At 46.1% G+C, this 21,689-nt stretch overlaps 1 long non-coding RNA gene across 1 annotated transcript; it reads right to left on the bottom strand.

Moving 5' to 3' along the window:
- Positions 1–3,633: 3,633 nt before the first annotated feature.
- Positions 3,634–5,428, bottom strand: LOC306839018. The gene is made up of 3 exons (XR_013781144.1): positions 5,273–5,428; positions 5,060–5,193; positions 3,634–3,741 (listed from the first exon to the last, which is right to left on the bottom strand). It is a non-coding gene; the product is annotated as an uncharacterized lncRNA (long non-coding RNA).
- Between the last annotated feature and the right edge of the window lie 16,261 nt (positions 5,429–21,689).

Below are 21,689 nucleotides of genomic sequence, written 5' to 3'. Positions count from 1 at the left end.
TTGGAAAGCTGCTGTTCTCTCTTCCACAGACAGCCGGGGGCCCCTAACCTCCCACTTTGCTGAACTTGAGGTTTGGTAGCTTGTCCTCAGCCAGATTTCTGCAGCTCTTTGAACCCAGGCGATCGTTCCACATAGTTTAGACAAACTACTGAAACGTTCAGGCCTGACAAGGCTCAGTAGAGCCACACCCCAGGATCTTCTCTTAGGTCTTTCGGTTGCTGGAGTTGGAGCTTGGTCTTTTTCCTGCTGTTGCAGTGTGGATTTGTCCAAGTCTGACACAGCATCAGTTTTGCCACAGCCTGAGAACTTTTCTGCCTGAGACCTGGTGACCACAGCTGAGAACGCTTTTCTCTGCAACCTTTTAACTTCATCAGCAACGCTAGTTACTATCTCACTGGCCATCTTCACAGGCCACTTAACTTCAGGCCAACTCAGGAACTCTGGGCCTTGTTGCCACTCTGACCCTTCATCAAGGTCCTCAGGAGCTGCTCCCCTTGTGATGATGTCTGCTATGTTTAGGTTGCCCTCAACCCACCTCCAGTCTTCCACTGGTCCAGCTTTCTGGATCTCTCCAATGCGGTTAGCAAAGAAAGTTTGGTAGCCATAGCTATCTTTCTGAATTGCTCCCAGGATTGTTTGGCTGTCCACGAAGTGGACCCAGCGTGTGACCTCGATGCGGCATCGAGGCATAAAGTGTTTTACAAAGTATTTTCTTTCAGCACCACATACCTCTGCCTTAATCACGTCGCCTTTCTGGTTAAGAGGGGTAAGCTTTGCTTTTGACTCAACCAGCCTCACTACAATCCCATTCTTCGTGTCCCACCGGAGATAGAGTACCACGCCGTAGGAAGCCTCACTCCCATCTGAAAACGTGACTCCCATTGGATGACCGATGGCTCCAGTTGGTGTAAGGCTTCTTTCAAACCTGATCTGGGAGAGTCTCACATACTCTTCGAAGAGTCTTATGGATGCCTCCCGTAGTTTTGCTGAGAGTGGCTCATCCCATGTGTCTTTAACTGGACTGCTCATATTTGCTTCTTGATAAGCTTCTCTCACAAGCATCACCCCTTTTTGCTTTGCGGGAGTGGCAAGACCAATGGGGTCATAGAATCCAGCAATCTGGCTTAGCAGCATCCGACGTGTTAATGGGTTTGGAGTTTTATCTTTTGCTTCCTCTTCGTGCAAATCTACTCCTGTCCTCATCTTTCCTCTCTTCTTTGAGAAGTTTACAGAGGCCATCACACGAAGTTTGTCAGTCTCTGGTTCATAGCCGACTCCAAGTGCTTTGCTTTCCTCGTCCCGCATCTGGTTGGGTAACACCAGAGTTTTGGGCACGCTCACTGTTGTCTTACTGATACTGGCCTCAGCTGTGGCCTCGGACCTCCCACTTTGGCCTGATAAGACCCACGGCTTAAGGGAGAAGCCTCCAGCTTTTAAGATCTTTTCCACTCCTTTGGTGATTTTCTCCAGTATCTGCAAGTCATTGTGGGATGTTAAGATGTCATCCACATAACTGTCTTCTACCAAAACTCGGCGCTCCTCGACCATGGCTACAAACTGGGGCAGGTTGGCTGTTTCTCTCATAGCTACCTGGGCGATACAACCAGCAGGTTTATCGCCAATGTTGACCCTGACGACAGCAAAGACTTTGATCTTCTCCTCAGGTTTGTCTCTCCAGAGAAATCGATCGAGATGTACTTCCTTGTCTTCTAACCAGACAGAATTGTACATTTTCTTCACATCACCCAGGGCGGCGTACAACCCAGTCCTGAATCTCAGCAGCACGCCCCTTATCTGATTTAGGACGTCAGGACCCTTGTACAGTAGGTCATTCAAGCTTATTCCCATGAATTCTTGGCCTACTGTTCCAGACAATTCTAACAGGTGTGGTAGTTGAGTGAGGATTAGGAGCAACTAAATGACTGATATACCACTTAGGTCCCTTCCAGCTGTTGATTTCTTCTTGGGTAAATTCAATGGCAGCCCCTCTTGAGACCATGTCATGGATTTGCTCTCTGTATGCAGCCTTCCATTCCGGCTCTCTCTCCAGTCGTTTCTCAGTGTTTAAAAAGGTTGCCTCCACTGCACGTCGATTGTCAGGCAACATTGTGGGGTCTCCTTTCCATGGGTAAGCAGCGTCCCAGTGAGGGGATCTGCTGTGCTTGTCAGCTTGCACGTAGGTGAGACATTCCTTTATCTTCTCTAAGTCTCTTTCCTCTCCTAGGGTCATTTCCTTGCCCCCAGGGGGACACCTACCACATCTGCAGCCACCGCATTGAGGATCACAGGAGGCACCAATGCTGTCCCATTTGAACCATTCAAGGACTTCTTTGTTGGTAGTTGCAGTGTTTCGAGAGATTGTGACTTCTCCTTCCACCGAGACTTTACTGGGTCCTTCTTTCTCCACAAGAATCTCTCTGTACACACTTGAAGCTGTTCTCATTGATCTTGCAAAATGTGTTTCAGACCTGTGCACTGCGAGGTCTATTACTTCGAAGAGGTCAGGATGCGTTCCACCAACAGTCTTCCCAGTAATAGTTTTAAAAAAAGACAGTGACTCTGTAATAATCAAATAACATTTACATTCGTATGGTGCTGTCTGAGAAAAAGAGGATGCCCTCCTGTGGCTCTCTCGCACCTCTGTTCAGACCATTTGGTGGTTTCAGGAAGTCTATGTAATTTCCTTACAACAGTTCTTTCCCTCTTCTTGTCTGTCAGTTCATTGTCGTATGATGAGTGTTTGTAGATGTCACCTGTATCTCCTCATGTTTTTTCACCTCGGAGGGTTTGATTTAGTTTGGACTATTTTTTGTCACATTAAGTTTTGTATTTTTCTTTGAAAAGAAATACTCTATTCTCTCCTCTGCTCTTGTCTGCTCCAGTCTTCCTGTGTCATGACTAAAGGAGGGTGTTACATGTACGGTGCCCTTGTCTGACCAATGTGTCCATGAGCAAGGCACTTGTAGTGAGGTATTGTTCCATAGTCTCAATTGGCTTGGCCTTTATGCTTAGTTTGACATTTTGGGCTTCTGTAGACTAATATGTTACTTTACTATTTTACAGGTGTTTTGCAGTTCTCTTTCGAGCTCTTTGTCCTTTTCCCTCCTAAAACACACTCGACCCCATCCATGGCTGCGTAGCTGCTATCATCTTTACTTGTACTGACTAAAGTCAGATTCCACCTGACAGCTGAGTGCAGTCTGTGAGGAGGTCACATCAGGTTGTGTTTAACGATGCATTCAGTGTGTTTGTGTGTTGCTCCTTCCTCTTCTTCTGCTCTCTCTCTTTCTTTATCTCCTCAACACGATGGTTCATGTCTTTCATTTGTCGTTCTACTCTCTCCTTCATGTTTCTCATTCTTGTTATCATGTCTCTTGTTTTCTCTAATCTTTCCTCTGTTCTCTTTAAAATATTCTCATGGTCTGGAATTTTTCTGTTTAACTCTGCATTGACCTCTAATAGTTCTAGCAATCTGTCATTTGAGATCTTTATGTGTTTCTCTTTTTTCTTTGCAAGTATTCTCTCATTCTTCTTCAACTCTTCCTGCAGCTTGTCCAGCTCTGACCTCTGAGTGTCTCTGACAGTCTGTAGTTCTTCCTCCTGTTCAGTCAGTGCACTGATCACAAGCTGCATGTCTTCATCTTCTTTCTGTTTCTCCTTCACGTCTTCATCAAGCTTTGCTGCTTCTTCATCCCAAAGTGCTTCAGTTTCTTCTGCTTCTCCATCACTTTTCTGTTCCTGCTGATCATCTGAACACAAACAGGAAGAGGAGCTTTAACATCACACACTCATGAATATATGTTCATGTTATTAAGTCTGACTTTAACATCAAACACTCGTGAATACTATGTTCATTTTACGCCCCGTTAACACTGAGCGGTACGGCGCACATTTTGCGGCGTTTCCATAGACTAATCCCGGGAATTCCCAAATAACCGATCCGTACCGTCCCACTTTTTGGGACCCTTCTGTTGGGGTGCCAAGAATGTGGAGCCAACCTGAAAAGGTGGAGCTAAACACTGCAGTCCGTTGATTGGGTGAAAGAATCGTCACTCCGCCGTCTTTAAACCATTGACTGTAACACACAGCTGATTGTTTCCGTGTGTATTTGTCCTCGCCGCACACAGCCTTCTCTGAAACAAAGCTTGATGAGTTCTTGTAATAAAGAGTCACATGACAGTGACAGAGGAGATGAACTGCTGGATGTCTTCTTCGTTGGTTTGTTTGTGTAGCGTTTTTCTCCTTTGTGGAATTTATTAGTTAGCGGTTAGCAGTTAGCTGCTATCATATGACACTATTAACGTAGCAGCTTTCGTCATCCGGATTACACGCCACTTTCCAAATAGGGCACGGGTGGCTGTGGAAACGTCCCTGTGGATCGGGCTTAATCGAACCAAACCGTACCAAAATCCGTACCGGAATGCTTTGTGGAAACGGGGCTTTATTCAGTGATTAAGTCTGACTTTAACAACGACTACTTCAGAGATATTAGAGATGTAGAGATGAATCATGAGGCCATTACAAATCGAGTCAAGGTTCCCATCTGTAGTCTGAGAAGTGACTCACAGTAATATGGCGAGCATCAGCAGCTGTAGAGCAGAGGTTGTAACAATAAGACGTTACCATGGCGACTGCTGAGACCAAACTATAACAAGAAGGCTTGTAGCCCCACTCACCCAAATGAGTGTAAGAGCCAAAGAGGTGCAGAGGTGTTTTCATAACAAATGGAAGGAATCCTTTTCAGTCATCATTTGTCTTCAGTCTTATTTTGTAGAATAAGTCATGTGGTGAGTCGATCTAACCTGACCAGCCCCCCTCTGACACCTCTCCTAGCTCCTGTTTGTGCATGTGAGTGTGTCTCAATAACAGAACTGCTCACACAGCAGTCAGAGCCTTCCTCTCAGCAACCTGAAGTCTGATTGAGGTGACCCACCACTCCTGAGCTGCTCCAGAACAGAGTCCAGCTCCTGTCCTGGACTTTGGTTCAGAACCGTGTGGTGCACTGAGGTCAGCCCAACTAGATCTAGGAAGAATCCCAGAATCTAGAAAGTGAAGAGACAGACATGAACTCACCTGCTTTCTTGTTGTAACCTTTCCAAAGAAGAAGAGATGAGACTGTGAGAAGTAGCAGGCCCAAAGACACGACCACGGTGATGGAAGCAGCACAGTGACGTGGTGACGTGAACAGCTGGTCTGAAATGACGAACATGAAAACATGTGTGAAACACTGACTGCAGCTTGTGACAGTGGAAACAGGACATGAGTGGTCCACCTGAAAGCTGTATGTGTGTGTCTCTGGTCTGCTAGGTGATGTTCTGTGTGACTCTACAAGTGAACATGTTGTTGTGTCTCCTCTCCACAGTCACTCTGCTGCTCACAGTGTAGAGATCACCAGGAGCTCTGACGCTCTCTGTAGATCCAGCAGAGAGGAGCTTTCCGTCACTGTCCAGCCACAGCAGCTCAGGCTCTGGAAACCAGCCTGCAGACTCACACTGTAACACCACCCGGTCAGCTGTTATCTCCTCCATGATAATCACAGGAGCAGAGACGGCACCTGGGACACATCAACACCTTCTGTTATACAGTAAAAGTAAAGTTATTCCACCATTATACATCCCACAGCTGACTCTCTCACCAGCTCACGGTGCACACTGATCACCAGCGCGCTCCAGATGAAGCCTTACAGAGCAGCAGCTCATTTATAGCCACAGTGAGGTTTTTATAACACTCAGTCTTCTCAGGGACAACAGTTTCAACAGTAAAGTGACCTCATGTCTCTCTCACAGTGAAAGCAGACTCACTGATGAAGCCTGCTGCTCTCCTCATGAACACATGTAAAAGTCAACTTACCAACAACAAGATCAACCTCCGACGATGCCATGTCTGGAATGAGGCAGTTGTACTTTCCCTCATCAGAGAGTTTGACCTTAGAGAGGGACAGTGAAATGTCTCCATGCTGCAGTCTGTCTGTGGACAAAGACGTTCGTCCCACATAAGACGGATTCTGTCTGACCAGCAGCTCCACGCCATCACGTCTCACGTGGACAAACCGGGGATTCAGGTCAAGTCGAGACCACTCCAAAGTCCTCGCAACAACATCAGAGCCAGGTTTCAGGCAACAAGGTAAAATGATGTCATCGCCAATCAGAGCCAGGATTGGTTCAGAGGAGCCAATCATCTCTCCTGTGAGGAAAAACCACAATCTTCATGTTGGGACGTTTTTAAGTCTGAGTGTCTGAAAACAGACGTTCACATGTTTGGACACACAGCAGTGACTAACACAGTGTGATTATACTGTCAGCTGTGAGCACAGAAGGCTTGCTTTATCCTCACTGTCTTTAAAGAAGATCAGATATTAAAACATTCTCCTGCAGAGACACACACATCCACACCGAGGCACCTTCTTCATTATATATCTAACACGTGTCAAAGAGTGAAACGTCAGCCTTTAGATGGAAACAACACGTCAGTCAGGCGTGGCCACATGTGTGATTATTAAAGTGCAGCCCTGACTGACTGAAGGAGCTGTGGTTTCAACAGTGAAATTAAACTGTCTCATTACAGCTTAAGGACACAGATGACTGATGGATGGTTCGACACGTCTCTCCTGACAGTCAGGACAGCCGGAGCTGGTTCAACATGGAACCAGTAAAACTAGTCCACAGAGCAGTGAGTGACGTCACCTTGTTTCAAAACACTGACAGACACAGTTTGTTTCTAGAAGCTTCAGTGGTTACCTGCACAGTGTGTCAGCAGGAGGAGCACAGCCAGAGAACTGAGACCACGTTCATGGGAGGGTCCAGTCCAGCGCAGAGACATCTTCAGATCTAAACAAACAATCCTTTCTTTCACTAAACACAGAACAGTTCAACAAGGTAACAAGGTAGTTAATGATTACACTTCCTGAGTGCTGCTTTACACCAACCAGCACAGAGCCTCCATTCATGCTGTACCAACAAACACTGACCAGGGTCTGTCATCCACAGGCCGACCTCCAGCTTCAGACCCCAACAAACACTGACCAGGGTCTGTCATCCACAGGCCGACCTCCAGCTTCAGACCCAACAAACACTGACCAGGGTCTGTCATCCACAGGCCGACCTCCAGCTTCAGACCCAACAAACACTGACCAGGGTCTGTCATCCACAGGCTGACCTCCAGCTTCAGTAAGGACGCTGTTTTATGATGCAGTGTGCACATGACTGTCAGGAGTGTATACCTGTGTGTGTGTGTGTGTGTGTGTGTGTGTGTGTGTGTGTGTGTGTGTGTGTGTGTGTGTGTGTGTGTGTGTGTGTGTGTGTGTGTATGTGTGTGTGTGTGTGTATGCACCTGAAGGCGTGCGTCCACGCTGTTGTGGGCCTGCGGTCTGAGTCAGGAGAGACACTGTGGAGTGGGTGTTAGTTGGGTGGTATACAGGGGGCACGATAAACCCCTCCTGACCGGCGATCAGCTGGGGCGGGTGAGTTGGAGCAGAGCGGCGAACAGAGTCAGCTGACATCAGCAGGGCGTCCTCTCTCTGTGCCTGCAGGAAAAATGTCCAGAAGAAGAAGAAGAAGCCCGTCAGCATGTCGGTGCTGCAGCAGCGTGTGGACATGGAGGCCAGACTTCATGAGGTTTCATTTAGGACTGGATCCGGCTCCTGTTTGATTGGATCCAGAACCTTTGTCACTATCCAAATCTGTCATTACGTTTGGTGCTTATAAAATCTGTTCTGACAGAAATGGGACTCTCTTGTTTTTCAGCCTCTTTAAATCTATAAAGATTGGTCTTCTGTTTGTGTACAGAATACACCAACATTGACTCTGCTGATTACATTCAACCTGTGAACTCAGCTCAGCTTGTTTGGTAGTGAGGAGTGTGTAACAACGCTTTAAATGACCATAAAGGAATCTGAAGTCTGTGTCCTGCTCTGATTGGTCAGTTTGAAACGTCTCCAGTAAAGACAGTGAACTTTGTCTGCTGTTGATATAAAACACCAGGACGTTTTATAGACGTGGATCATAAACATGAAGCGGTTGATTCACTTTGTTCTCGTCTCAGGAGACTCAGGACCTTTGAACCGTGGTGTGTTCATGGACACGCTCTCTCTGCCTGAAACTGGAGTTCCTCCTCACACAGGAGTGAAGGAGACATCCTCCTCACACATGATGCTGCTGACCTAACAATGGGTTACAGATAGAAAGGCATTGTGCTGTGGCTGTGGAGGGGCTGGATGAACTCCTGGCTGACGTTCTGCAAAAACCAACCAACTTCAACCAAAGCACATAGTGATCGGCAACGAGAGACTCGGTCAACCTGGAACCGATTCAATCTGTGTCAGACACTCCTGAATGCTGCTCAGTCCTTTCATGTGTCAGATATCAGCCAATCACAGCAGAGTAAGGCACCTGGCCCCTCCCATTTTGTGTCAATAACACAGTAAACACGACAAAATCCTAACAGAGACGTTAGACACCTGCAGTCACAGAAGTCTTTGCTGATTGGACGACTGTAATGTCCGTCACTTGTTTCAGGGTACAATCTATGAAATGAAAGATTTGTGTTCAGTGCTGACGTCTGCTTTGAGACGTGACTCTTCACTGTTGGTTTCCTCATACAGACGTCTTCAGACTCATGACATGAGGACACATTGGACCAACACAGAGTCAGCAGGTCGTCACAGCGTGTGAAGAGTTTAATGAGTGACTGATCAGCTCACTCTGACAGCGCTGTAACAGCATCAAACCCACACACACACACACACACACACACACACACACACACACACACACACATGCAGTTTGCTGATTGCAGGGAATGATGGCGGTGATTGTTACATAATGTGCAGAGTAAAACATTTGACCGATGAGTGAATGAGGCCCAAATGGGATACAGAAGGATGCTCCGGGAGTGTGAGCTAATTTTGTGTCATGGACATCATGCTTCTCTTTATGTGGCAAAGCTCCCTGAAGATCAGCACAGTGGGCTTTAATGTGACAGGTTTTGTTGCCCTCCGTGTTTCAGATCTGTGAATGCACTCACTTCGATGTTTTCTACCCTTGGAGACGGTTCACAGAAAAGCTCCTATGTTTAAATCTAAACATGAATAAAATACATGGTACAGATAACTCAGATTATAGGTGTTACGACCCGTTTTTAACATGGAATCAAACATAAAAACCACTAGTTCATTAGACTTCAATCAAAAAACACTGTTTATTTTAATCACACAACCAAACATCAAAATGGATTCACAAACAAAAAAAAACAAGGTCCTCCATCAGCGTGGGCAGCAAACTAACATAGGTGAGTTACTCTAAGAAGCTGACACAGAAAGTGTGTGTGTGTGTGTGTGAGAGAGAGAGAGAGAGAGAGAGAGAGAGAGAGAGAGAGAGAGAGAGAGAGAGAGAGAGAGAGAGAGAGAGAGAGAGAGAGAGAGAGAGAGAGAGAGAGAGAGAGAGAGAGAGAGAGAGAGAGAGAGAGAGAGAAGAGAGAGAGAGAGAGAGGAGAGAGAGAGAGAGAGAGAGAGAGAGAGAGAGAGAGAGAGAGAGAGAGAGAGAGAGAGAGAGAGAGAGGAGAGAGAGAGAGAGCAGGGCGAGTTTCTGCCTCCTTATAAACCCTCTCCAATCATTCCCTCAACTACACGCACCCTATTAGTGGACAGGTTAAATATTACCCATGATTGCCTGCAGAGGGAGACAAAATAACCTACAACGTAAGAAGGTAGTACTTTTTCACCCAACGACTCGGTCATCTGTACACACTAATCATCTGACCCAGCACTGCTTCTCCCACAACAGCCCAGTGTGGGTTATTTTTAACGCAGCTGTTTTAAGAGTGCATCACCTCATCGCTGATAACATGATCGACGTTTGTTTCTGTGTGTCGGTGGGAGAAGAGGTCCTCAGGTTCAGGTTTACACTGATTCTCTGTGGGTCTCTAAAGACTTTGTGTGACATAAACCTTTCAGACACCAGAGGCACTAAAACAGGAAGTAGCTCGTACGTTATTTGTATCGCCCTTTGTTTGTGAAGCTCTCATTATCAGAAAGAAGAGGACATGAAGGCTGCAGCTCTCAGATTCTGTGAGTACTCTCATCACACACAATACAGAGCCTCTTTTCTGTGGCCTCCTCATAAACATCCCTGTTCTCTGTGGACCCAGTCTCCTGTGTTTGGATGATCTTTGCTGGGGGACGTCAGCTCTCTCACTGTGCTGAGGCAGCAGGTAAGAATCTGTTCACATGTGATTTCACCATCATGCCCACAGAGCTCATCTCTCAGACACAGGGAGGAAGAAGCTAAGGTCTGATCAAACAGGACTTTATAGAAAACAGAGGCTTAGCTTCATGAACGTTGATGTGACTGTAAAACACTCATCAGTTTCCTGTAGACTCGATGTGTCTGATCTGTCACTTCCTGCCTGCAGATGCAATACTTTATAATAACCATCATCTATGAAGGGTGAATATTATTTCACTGCTAACAAACAACACATCCAGAGTTAATGATGATAATTATTGTGTTATGTTAACAGTTAATAACATTTGATACGCTGTTTGTTAACCTTTAAGACTTCTTTAAATGATGTGTGTTCACGTCAATCACTGGTGTGTAAAACATCTATTAACTAGTGTGTTATAATAAAAGTGGATCTGAATATTATAATAACACATTATGAATACTTTGTAAATCACACACGCCATCAGTGATTATTATTATTATTATTATGTTACTAATAATCACTAACTGTGTCTGATTAGCATCTACAATCATCATCGGGATGGTTTTGTAAAGTTATAACTGAAGTTTATAAGACTTAGTAAATGTTTCATAAATACTGTGTAGAGCATCTAAAACATTATTAGGATGTTATTATTAAGTTGGACAAGATATAATTATCAGTTCAAACTTTATAATACCTCCCAAATAATGTTAAATAATAATGTTATAGTGGACCTATGATAGAAACCCCATTTTTATTGTTTTTGAACAATTAATTGGGTAACCAGAGTGTCTAATCTACTCATCTCAGTTCTACTTAATTTATAAGGCACCATGTGGAATTAGAACCATTTCATGTACCAGAGATAGCTTTAGGCTAACACGTGCAGTCCCTTGACAGGTAACAAAACAACATGTATAAAAACACAAACCTCCTCTGCTGCTTGATTCATATTATATCTGGACCTAAGCTGTTTCAGTTAGACCACAGGGGGACTGTTTGAAAGGGGGGTGATTGACATGAACACACATGTGCTCCATGTGTCTGTGTTTATACATGTTATAAACTATCTCTTAAAGGTTTACACATCATCAACAAACACTTTATAAAGGGTTTAACATGTGTACAACTATTAACTATTAACTCTCATTGTATTGTTTGTTAGCAGTAAAATAACTGACTAAAGTTCATGAACTACTTGTTCAGCCTTTATTGCTGATGGTTTTTATATGTTTACTGATCTTTTTATGCATTACATTAGTTTAAAGGTGTGATTTAGATTTAGAAAGGAACAATATCTACTGTTAACAATGACAAGTGTAACGTTTGGATTCATGGTCGTATTTCTCTCTTTTCTCACATGCAGTTTTTTTGCAGCTCGTTCCAAACAGACTTCAGTATTTTGAATATGACTCTCTGACCTGTGACTGTGTTGGATTTGATGCTTTCACCGAGTCGAGAGTCATGAGGAAGGTCTTAGGAGTAGAGACCACATGTATGACAAGTTGGGAGACACCAAATGGACCCTGCTATATTGAAAATGTCTATGAACAAGACAGTGGTGAATACTGGTGTGAAGCCAAAGGACACACAAGGAGTGACTCTGTTCACATCAATGTCACCGGTATGTGAGACAAAACTGACAATTGTTTCCATATTTAACACAATCTATGATTAAAAACTCAAAGAATGTTTAAACATCCATCAGTCTGTACATCCCTCCACCAACCCATCCATCCATCCATCCATCCATCCATCCATCCATCCATCCATCCACCAACCCATCCATCCATCCACCAACCCATCCATCCATCCATCCATCCATCCACCAACCCATCCATCCATCCATCCATCCATCCACCAACCCATCCATCAACCAACCCATCCATCTATCCACCAACCCATCCATCCATCCACCAACCCATCCATCCACCAACCCATCCATCCATCCATCCACCAACCCATCCATACATCCATCCATCCACCAACCCATCCATACATCCACCAACCCATCCATACATCCATCCATCCACCAACCCATCCATACATCTATCCATCCATACATCCATCTATCCATCCATCCATACATCCACCAACCCATCCATCCATACATCCACCAACCCACCAACCCATCCATCCATCTATCCATCTATCCATCCATCCACCAACCCATCCATCCATCTATCCATACATCCACCAACCCATCCATACACCCACCAACCCATCCATCTATCTATCCATACATCCATCCATCCACCAACCCATCCATCCACCAACCCATCCATCCATCCATCCATCCACCAACCCATCCATCCATCCATCCATCCATCCATCCACCAACCCATCCATCCATCCATCCATCCACCAACCCATCCATCCACCAACCCATCCATACATCCATCCATCCACCAACCCATCCATCCATCCATCCACCCATCCATCCACCATCCCATCCATCCACCAACCCATCCATACATCCATCCATCCACCAACCCATCCATCCATCCATCCATCCATCCACCAACTCATCCATACATCCACCAACCCATCCATACATCCATCCATCCACCAACCCATCCATCCATCCATACATCCATCCATCCATCCATCAACCCATCCATCCACCAACCCATCCATACATCCACCAACCCATCCATACATCCATCCATCCACCAACCCATCCATCCATCTATCCATCCATACATCCATCCATCCACCAACCCATCCATCCATCTATCCATCCATACATCCATCTATCCATCCATACATCCACCAACCCATCCATCCATACATCCACCAACCCATCCATCCATCTATCCATCCATCCATCCATCCACCAACCCATCCATCCATCTATCCCATACATCCACCAACCCATCCATACATCCATACACCCACCAACCCATCCATACATCCATACACCCACGATTTTTACTTTTAAACGATTGATTGGATTCTTTTGGATCCCCTCCTGTCCCCTCCCTGAGCCACAGTTTGTCTATCTATGAGGGTCTGTTGCTGTTGAAGGACAGCATCACATGGTCTCTTCTCTTGTTTTTCAGGCGGCTCCGTCATCCTGAAGAGTTCTGCTCGTCCTATGATGGAGGGAGAAGATGTCACACTCAGCTGCATTAACAACAAGCATTTATCTGTGTCAACGCATTTCTTTAAAGATGGTGTCTTTAAAGGGACGGACTTGAAAGGAAACATGACCCTCCATAATGTGTCACAGTCTGATGAAGGGCTCTACAGGTGTTTCATGCCAGGTGTGGGAGAATCTCCAGAGAGCTGGTTGGCTGTCAGAGGTGATGGATGTACATCATATCTACATATCTGATTGTTTGTTCAGAGACAAAACAAAAGGCTCTTAATGTGACGCTCATATATTGACAGTCTCTCCAGGACCTGATGAAGAAACACATCCTCCCATCCAGTGGCTCACTTACGTCTTCACGGTGGTCACTTGTTGTTTGGTGGCGGTGTCTGTGCTGGCCATGGGGCTTTGTTGCAAACACAGAGGTAACGTTTATCGATGTGTACAGACCTGATCCAGTGACACACATGAAGTATTGTTTAGAGATCACTTGTTTTGCTGTCCCTGTTTTCCAGCCTCCGTCTGTGTTCTCTGTAAGTCCTGTGTTCTCTGTAAGTCCTCATCCTCAAGATCTCCCTCAGGTGGAACACGGACAGGTGAATACTTTAAGAGTGTTAATGTAGTTTGTTTACAGACACAAAGTGCTTCACAGACACAAAAGATAGACAGCCCCCCCCTCCAGCTGTCAACCCTGTACCTTGTCTGATGTATGATTGTATTAAAGTCGTCTTTACAAACCAGAACGGGAAAAATCCAGCTTGAGCACCGTCAGAGACCGCAGTGACCAGAATGAAAGCGCCGTCTACTACACCATCGCCTGGTCAGAACAGACTGATTCTGTTCGACACGTGTGGGAAAGGTGTACTTCATTTTGAGTATGTCTTTAGTTTCCTTCTTCCTGATGATGTATTGTTGATTCAGTGTTTCTATCTTCCAGATCACAGAGAGTGGAGACGTGTGACACCTTCGTCTACAGCTCGTGTTTGTTCTAGGCTCACCGATTCTACAATATAAAGGACTTCTCTATGTTGTGCAGATGCTGTAGAGTGATGATAGACTATAAAGAGAGACAAACAGTGTGTTCCTGTATCATACACTCGTGGTTTTCATCTTCATGTGAGGTGTACAGCTCGCTCTATTTTAAAGAGCGTGACGTTCGTATTAACCACGTTGTTCCATCGTCTTCTTCTGCTCTCACGTCTGAAAAGCTGCAGGTTTTATATTCACTCTCTGTGGTCAGCTTCAGCACGTTGATCGCTTCGACAGCCTGACCCCTGTACCTATTACAAAACACGAGATACATGTAGAATACCTTCATCGTCATTCACCCAATGACTTTTAAATACTTTGACTTTGTCACCCAGCAGAGATGTTTCCACATCCTGATCGAAGGACTAAAGGTTTTACATGACTGCTTCTTTCTTTTCTGTGTGTGGAAGATTAAAGTCCTGTGTTTCCGACCTCAGTGTATAAAAGTTTCCAAATCCTCAAACATGAATATTGAACGTTTCACCGAAGATCACTGCTCTCGATGGGAGAGGTTTTAACTCAAACCTTGAGCTAATGACTCAGGGTTTTTGTTTATTAACAGTTTATCAGGTTACCTGGGACTTTTGTTTTGCACTTTTTGGTAAATAAATCAAAGTTTACTTTTTGCATCTATTTCTGCCTCCTGACCGTTTGTTAATATTTCCCCTGTTTAACTTACAATTAAAGCGACAGACGCCACGCTCACATCTGACTGATGGTGTTTGTAGAAACGTCTTCAGAGTAAAGTCCAGAGCTGAAGAGTCAGAGGTTTTTAAAGCTCTGTGAGGCCCTCTAGAGGCTCCACTCCGTCACTGAACCTTCATAAACCTTTGATTGATTGTAATGTGAAGAATGCTCAGTCAGAGTGCTGTAGTTTATAAACCTGAGATTCTGCAGGAATGAGGAGAGAAGACGAGGCATCTGAACATCAGGGATACTGTAACCATAGCAACAGTATCGGAGTAATCCTGTGTGCACATATCAAAGTTACAGGAGGGCAGGGGGGTCAGAGTCAGGGAGAGGGTTCAGCAGGTTTGGGGGGTCAGGGTTCAATGATCCTGTATCAAAGGAAAAACTTTAAACTATTTTTAAAGACTCCCCTCTGGAAGTTTCAGGTCCTGTAAAGACCGGGTATCTTTAGTCTGGTTCTTTGGTTTGGGTCTTTCATTTATGTAACATTAATGTTTTAAGGGGGTCAACGCCGCTCCACCGCTGGTCGTGAACTACAGCGAAGCAGCTCGTGTGACAGACCACTGATTGGCTGAGTCAAACACTGATCCAATACCTCTGAGATGAACTGAGCAAAGACCTGTCCACACCAGTCCAGGACCTAGCAACAGTCCTGGACCTAGCACCAGTCCTGGACCTTGCACCAGTCCTGGACCTAGCAACAGTCCTGGACCTCACACCAGTCCTGGGCCTAGCACCAGTCCTGGACCTCAGTTAATCTGATTAAAAACAAGTCTCCAAGTGGGAACAGTTTTATCTCAGACCAGGTCTCGCGGGAGGCTTCTGTGACCCTGATGAGAGAGGACCCCTCCCTGTGGCGGCTGACGTCTCGGTTTCATGAAGCACACAGGAAAAGGAGGTTCTTCAGTGTACTTGAGTCTGACTTCAGACAGCAGGAAGACAACATGGAGCCGACGCAGGTCTTCAGCAGACTGTGTGAGTACTTTGAGTTTCTCTGCCGGACTCTTTGAAGATGATGAAGGTTCTTTGTCAGAAGAGTCACAGCTGATGCATGATGGGTGACTGACTTGAGTATGTGTGAGTATCTGTGCTCAGCTTGCTGTTCTCCTCTCCTCAGTTATTAATGTGCTGATGCTGCTGGTGACTGAAGTTCACATGAATTATTCTCAGCAGCATGGTAAGTTCTAGTATTTTCTACGTCCATGTCTACTTTCTAAATCCAACATAATGAATGTTACCCTGCTCTCTCTCTCTCTCTCTCTCTCTCTCTCTCTCTCTCTCTCTCTCTCTCTCTCTCTCTCTCTTCCTTTAGTCTCTGCTGAGATCGTTCCAACCAAACTTCAGATCTTTGAATACAAGTCAATCTCTTTCGACTGTGACAGCGCTGAAGTGAGGACTGGATGGACAGTCATGAGGAGGACGAAAGACGGACTGAGTAAATGTGTCAGCACCTGGGAGAAAAATACAGCGTCCAGCTGTGCCATCAAACCGGCCTATCAGACTGACAGTGGGGAGTACTGGTGTGAGACGTCCGCGGGCGAGAGGAGCAACACAGTCAACATCACCATCACCGGTAACAGACAAACCCCCCCAGCAGACATCCTCCCGTTCACACTCCACACTCATGTTCTATGTGTTGTCCTGCTAGCTGGACCGTTGCTCCTGGAGAGTCCTGTTCGTCCCGTGAAGGAGGGAGACGCTGTGTCTCTGCGCTGTCGAAGTAAAAGCACGTCTTCTGCCCACACGGCTGACTTCTATAAAGACGGGCTCTTCATCGGCACCGGGTCCACAGGAGAGATGTCAATCGCAGGGGTCTCTAAATCCTTTGAAGGGTCTTACATGTGCAGCATCTCCGACTTTGGAGAATCGCCGCAGAGCTGGCTGTCTGTCAGAGGTGAGATGAAACTTCTGTACTCTCTGATGTCTGATCTGTGGGCGGCGAGCTCTGTGTCTGACAGTCTCTGTGAGGACGAGCTCACCCTCCTCTCTCTCTGAAGAGACGAAGAGTTGGGTGGCTCGTCGTTCATCTGGAGGATGGATATGTTCAGGGGGATCACAGACGGACTTTGCTTGGTCTCCTTCAAATCCAAACTGTGACATGAAGTCTCATCATGTGTCTGTGCTTCATGTTGTCTTTGCAGCTGCCCCCCAAGAGACTGAGTCCCCCTCAGGTCCCCCCTCCTGTCACCCGTACCTGGTCCTGAGGACTGTGTCCACGCTGCTCATGGTGGCTCTGCTGCTGCTGCTGCTGGGCCTGCTGCACACTGGCAGACTCCGGCTCAGCTACGTGTGTGTGTGTGAAGTGTGTAAGAGAAGCTGCCACACTGAGCCGAACCAGGAGGTGAAAGAAGACGAGCGCATGAGACTTTAAAAATACAGAAGAACCCACTTCACACTCAAGTGTTTAAATGTACTGCAGCCACAAAACACACACACACAGCCTGCGCTTTAAATAACCACATTAGTGAGGTCCTTCACACTCAGACAAGCTGAAAACACACACACACACACACACACACAAACACACACTGGGTTTAAAACGCACACTGACACACACACATTTGTTGTCTATATAAAGAGAAGAGAGACCTCCATGGACGTGTGTGTTTGTGTGTGTGTGTGTGTGTGTGTGCATCTATGTGTGTTTTTTGTGTCTGTGTGTTTCAGTGTGTGTGTGTCAGTGTGTGAGCTTCTTTACATTTCTGTCTCTCAGTGACTCTCATGTGTGATATATTTATCCATGTTTACTTCCTGTGATGTGTACTCGTTTCCATCAGTAAAGCATTACTGTTTACTGTGATGAGTCTAAATGTGTTCAGATGTTACAAGACCTAAATGTGTTTTTGATGAAACTCATTTCTGTTACATATCAATAAATAGATAAATGTATAAATATGGAGGGGACAGTGTCCAGTGCAGAGTGGTCTGTGTTCTGGGGCTCAGACTCCTCTGTATACAGTCGTAGGACGAGGCTCCTTGCTCATCATTTCCATGATTCCAAGTTCATTTAACATGAGCCTGATGTTGAGAAGCTGAACATTTATTGTGCTGGGTGTTTTTTGGTGCTCACTGACACGAGGCCAGATAAGTATGGAAACAAATGTAGACCAGGTGGAGAGGTCAAAAATCAGTCCTGTATTGTAAGTAGGGTTGGTACACGAGTAATCAGACAAGAAAACCAAAGGAGCAGATGAAGGTCGGTCACAGGTAACAGGCCGGAGTCATACACGAGAACGAGAACAAAGAAACACTAGGACTAAGTACTACAAGAGAAAACACTACGAACTGGAAACATGAGGGAGGAAACACAGGGTTTAAGTAACACAGGACAATCAGGGAGCAACGAGACACAGGTGTGGGTAATCAGGGGCGGAGCCTAACACACAAGGTGGAGACGAGAGGAGGATCTGAAACACAGAGATGAGGGTCAGTAACACATAAAGGAAACTGAATAACTGAAACATAAAAACATGACCTAAACAGGCTGATGGTGGTTGATAACCATACTCCACCCAGATGAGAAGCTGAGTCCATGATGATGGATTTTGTGCCACCAGGCAGCGAAGCACCGTCTCTAGATTAAGTCGTTTGGTCTGTCCGTTGGATTGGGGGTGGTATCCGGAGGAAAGGCTGACCGTGACCCCCAACAGTGTGCATGACTCCTTCCAGGACTTGGAGGTGAATTGAGGTCAGAGACCACATACCACATGAGACAACAGGACCTCTGTCGTTCTCCTGGCGGAGGGTAACTTAGGCAGTGGTATGAAATGTTAGGCAGTGGTATGAAATGCAGCGTGTTACTTCTGGAAGGAGGTAATCCGGTGATAAAGTCCAGAGGAATGTCCGTCCATGGACGTTGAGGAACTGGTGTTGAAGACCAGAAACAGGCTGAAGAGAAGGTTTGCACCGGGCTCCACACACACCAGGCAGCTCCATACTCCACAGAACATGGTGGGTGAACACCGGGGTGACAGGCCAGCAGTGTGGGCCCAGTGAATGACCTGTGAGCCAAAGTAAGTGGGAACAGGCGGCTATCGGGACAACAGGATAGAACTTGAATGTTCCGGATAGCATCTTTCACTCTCTCTTTTCCACTTCCCAGGTGATCCAATGATGCAGGAGGGTGGGAGAATAAGGGAGGGAACCATGGCAACACAGTCATTATCAAACACACGAGAGGGGGCATCAAGCTCAGTGTTTTTAGCTCCAGGACGATGTGATAAGACAAAATTAAATCTATTAAAAAACAGATTCCACCTGGCCTGTCTAGCATTAACACCTTTGTTGTTGTATTCCAGGTTCTTATGGTCTGTCCATACTAGAAACAGGTGTTCCACCCCCTCCAACCAATGTCATCATTCTTCCAACGCCATTTTGACCTCTCAAAGCTCCCTGTTCCCCACGTCATAATTTCTCTCCGCAGGGCTTAATGTGCTGGAGAGAAAGGTGCAGGGATGGAGCTTGTTGTCTCTCGGAGAACGTTGGGAAAGTGTCAATGCCAGGAACCACAGGGACTCAAAAATGCTGTGCCCAGTGGATGACCTGAGAGCGAAGAGATACTGGGACAAACAAACGATTAGGGGGGCAACCAGACGGTGTCTGTATGCCAACAATGGCGTCTCTTACTTTCTTCTCCACTGCCCAGGTGACAGCTCCCACAAAGCAGGAGGTCGGAAGAATAGAGGTGGGTGTCTTAAGGACAGAGTCAGAGTCAAACTGCCTAGAAAGGGCATCTGGTTCAATGTTTTTAGAACCAGGACGGTAGGTCAAAACAAAATTAAAGCGGGTAAAAAAGAGAGCCCACCTGGCTTGCCTGGAGTTGAGGCGTTTGGCGGTCTTGATGTACTCCAGATTCTTGTGATCCGTCCAGACTAAAAATGGTTGTTCTGCCCCCTCCAACCAGTGTCTCCACTCCTCCAGCGCCACTTTCACAGCTAGCAATTCTCGATTTCCAATATCATAGTTTGTCTCAGCTGCAGAGAGTTTCCTGGAGAGGAAGGCACAGGGATGGAGCTTGCCATCAACAGGAGAGCGTTGGGAGAGCACAGCTCCCATGCCCACATCTGACGCATCCACTTCTACTACAAACTGAAGTATAGGGTCAGGCAGGATCAGAATGGGGGCCGAAGAAAAACTTTTCTTCAGCTTGGAAAAAGCACAGTCAGCTTGGGAGTTCCACTGAAACTTGACATTAGAAGAGGTTAACTTATGCAGAGGTGCAGCTATCTGACTAAAATTTCTAATGAATCTCCTATAGAAATTAGCAAAGCCTAGGAACCTCTGAACTGACTTACGGCTGTTGGGTGTGGGCCACTCAGCAACAGCACTGACTTTAGACAGGTCCATTTGAATGCCCGCAGGAGAAACCACAAATCCTAGAAAGGACACGGTGGTAACGTGAAACTCACATTTTTCTGCTTTGACGAACATGTTGAATGTGCGTCTTCTCGTCAGGAGAGAAAATCAAAATATCGTCAAGATAAACAAACACAAAAATGTTCAACATATCCCGAAGAACCTCGTTCACTAGAGCCTGGAACACAGCAGGTGCATTAGTTAGTCCGAAAGGCATTACCAAGTACTCATAGTGACCACTGGGGGTATTAAAAGCAGTCTTCCATTCGTCCCCCTCCCTTATCCTCACTAAATGGTAAGCATTTCTTAAGTCAAGTTTAGAAAAGACTTTGGCACCCTTTAACAGTTCGAATGCTGAGGAAATTAGAGGAAGGGGGTACCTGTTCTTAATGGTGATGTCATTGAGTCCGCGGTAATCTATACAGGGTCGAAGGGTCTTGTCCTTCTTCAGGGAAAAACCCTGCTCCAGCAGGAGATGAGGAGGGCCGAATAATCCCTGCTGCCAGAGAATCATCAATATACCTCTGCATGGCCTGGCGTTCAGGTGGAGACAGAGAGTAAAGGCGTCCTCTCGGTGGGGCTGCTCCAGGTAGAAGGTCGATGACACAGTCATGAGGTCGATGAGGTGGCAACGAGGTAGCCTTGGATTTGTTGAAAACCTCCTTTAAATCCAGATAACAGGAGGGAATCGTGGAGAGGTCAGGAAAATCAGAAGCCGATGAACCAGGGGATGGATGAGATGGCCGTGTAGGCGAAGCCACCCTCTGCAGGTCCATGAGGGGCTCGGGAGTGAAACCAGAGGAGCAACAGGTTAAAACACACTTGTCACTCCAAGACAATACTTCCCCAGTGGCCCAGTTCATGTGGGGATTGTGCAGAATAAGCCAGGGAAGGCCCAGGATGAGAGGGTGAAACGGAGAGTCATACAGGAAAAAACTAATAGTCTCTGTGTGATTACCTGTTGCTCTGAGCTGAACTGGTTGAGAACGATGAGTCACTCTGCAAAGAAGCCGACCATCCAGCGCACTGGCTTCCAGAGGCTTGAGAAGTGACACTTTACTTATTCCCAGCCGATCAGCTAGTCTCCAATCCATAAAACTCTCATCCGATCCGGAATCGATCAAGGCCTGCAGAGAATGCCACTGGGAGAAAACAGAAATCTCCACCGGAGTGAGACGTCGAGAGGAATAGTCTTGAGCAGAGGTTCGGCTCACCAGTGTCCTCTCCTTCACTGATGAGCCCGTTCTTTTAGCGGGCACCTATTAACAAAGTGTCTCAATTGTCCACAGTACATGCACCGTCCCTCTCTCATGCGGCG

This window comes from Symphodus melops, assembly GCF_947650265.1.
Source record: "Symphodus melops genome assembly, chromosome: 1".
NCBI lineage: Eukaryota > Metazoa > Chordata > Actinopteri > Labriformes > Labridae > Symphodus > Symphodus melops.
Note: the sequence above shows the minus strand (reverse complement) of the source record. Positions and strands in the feature narration are given on the sequence as shown.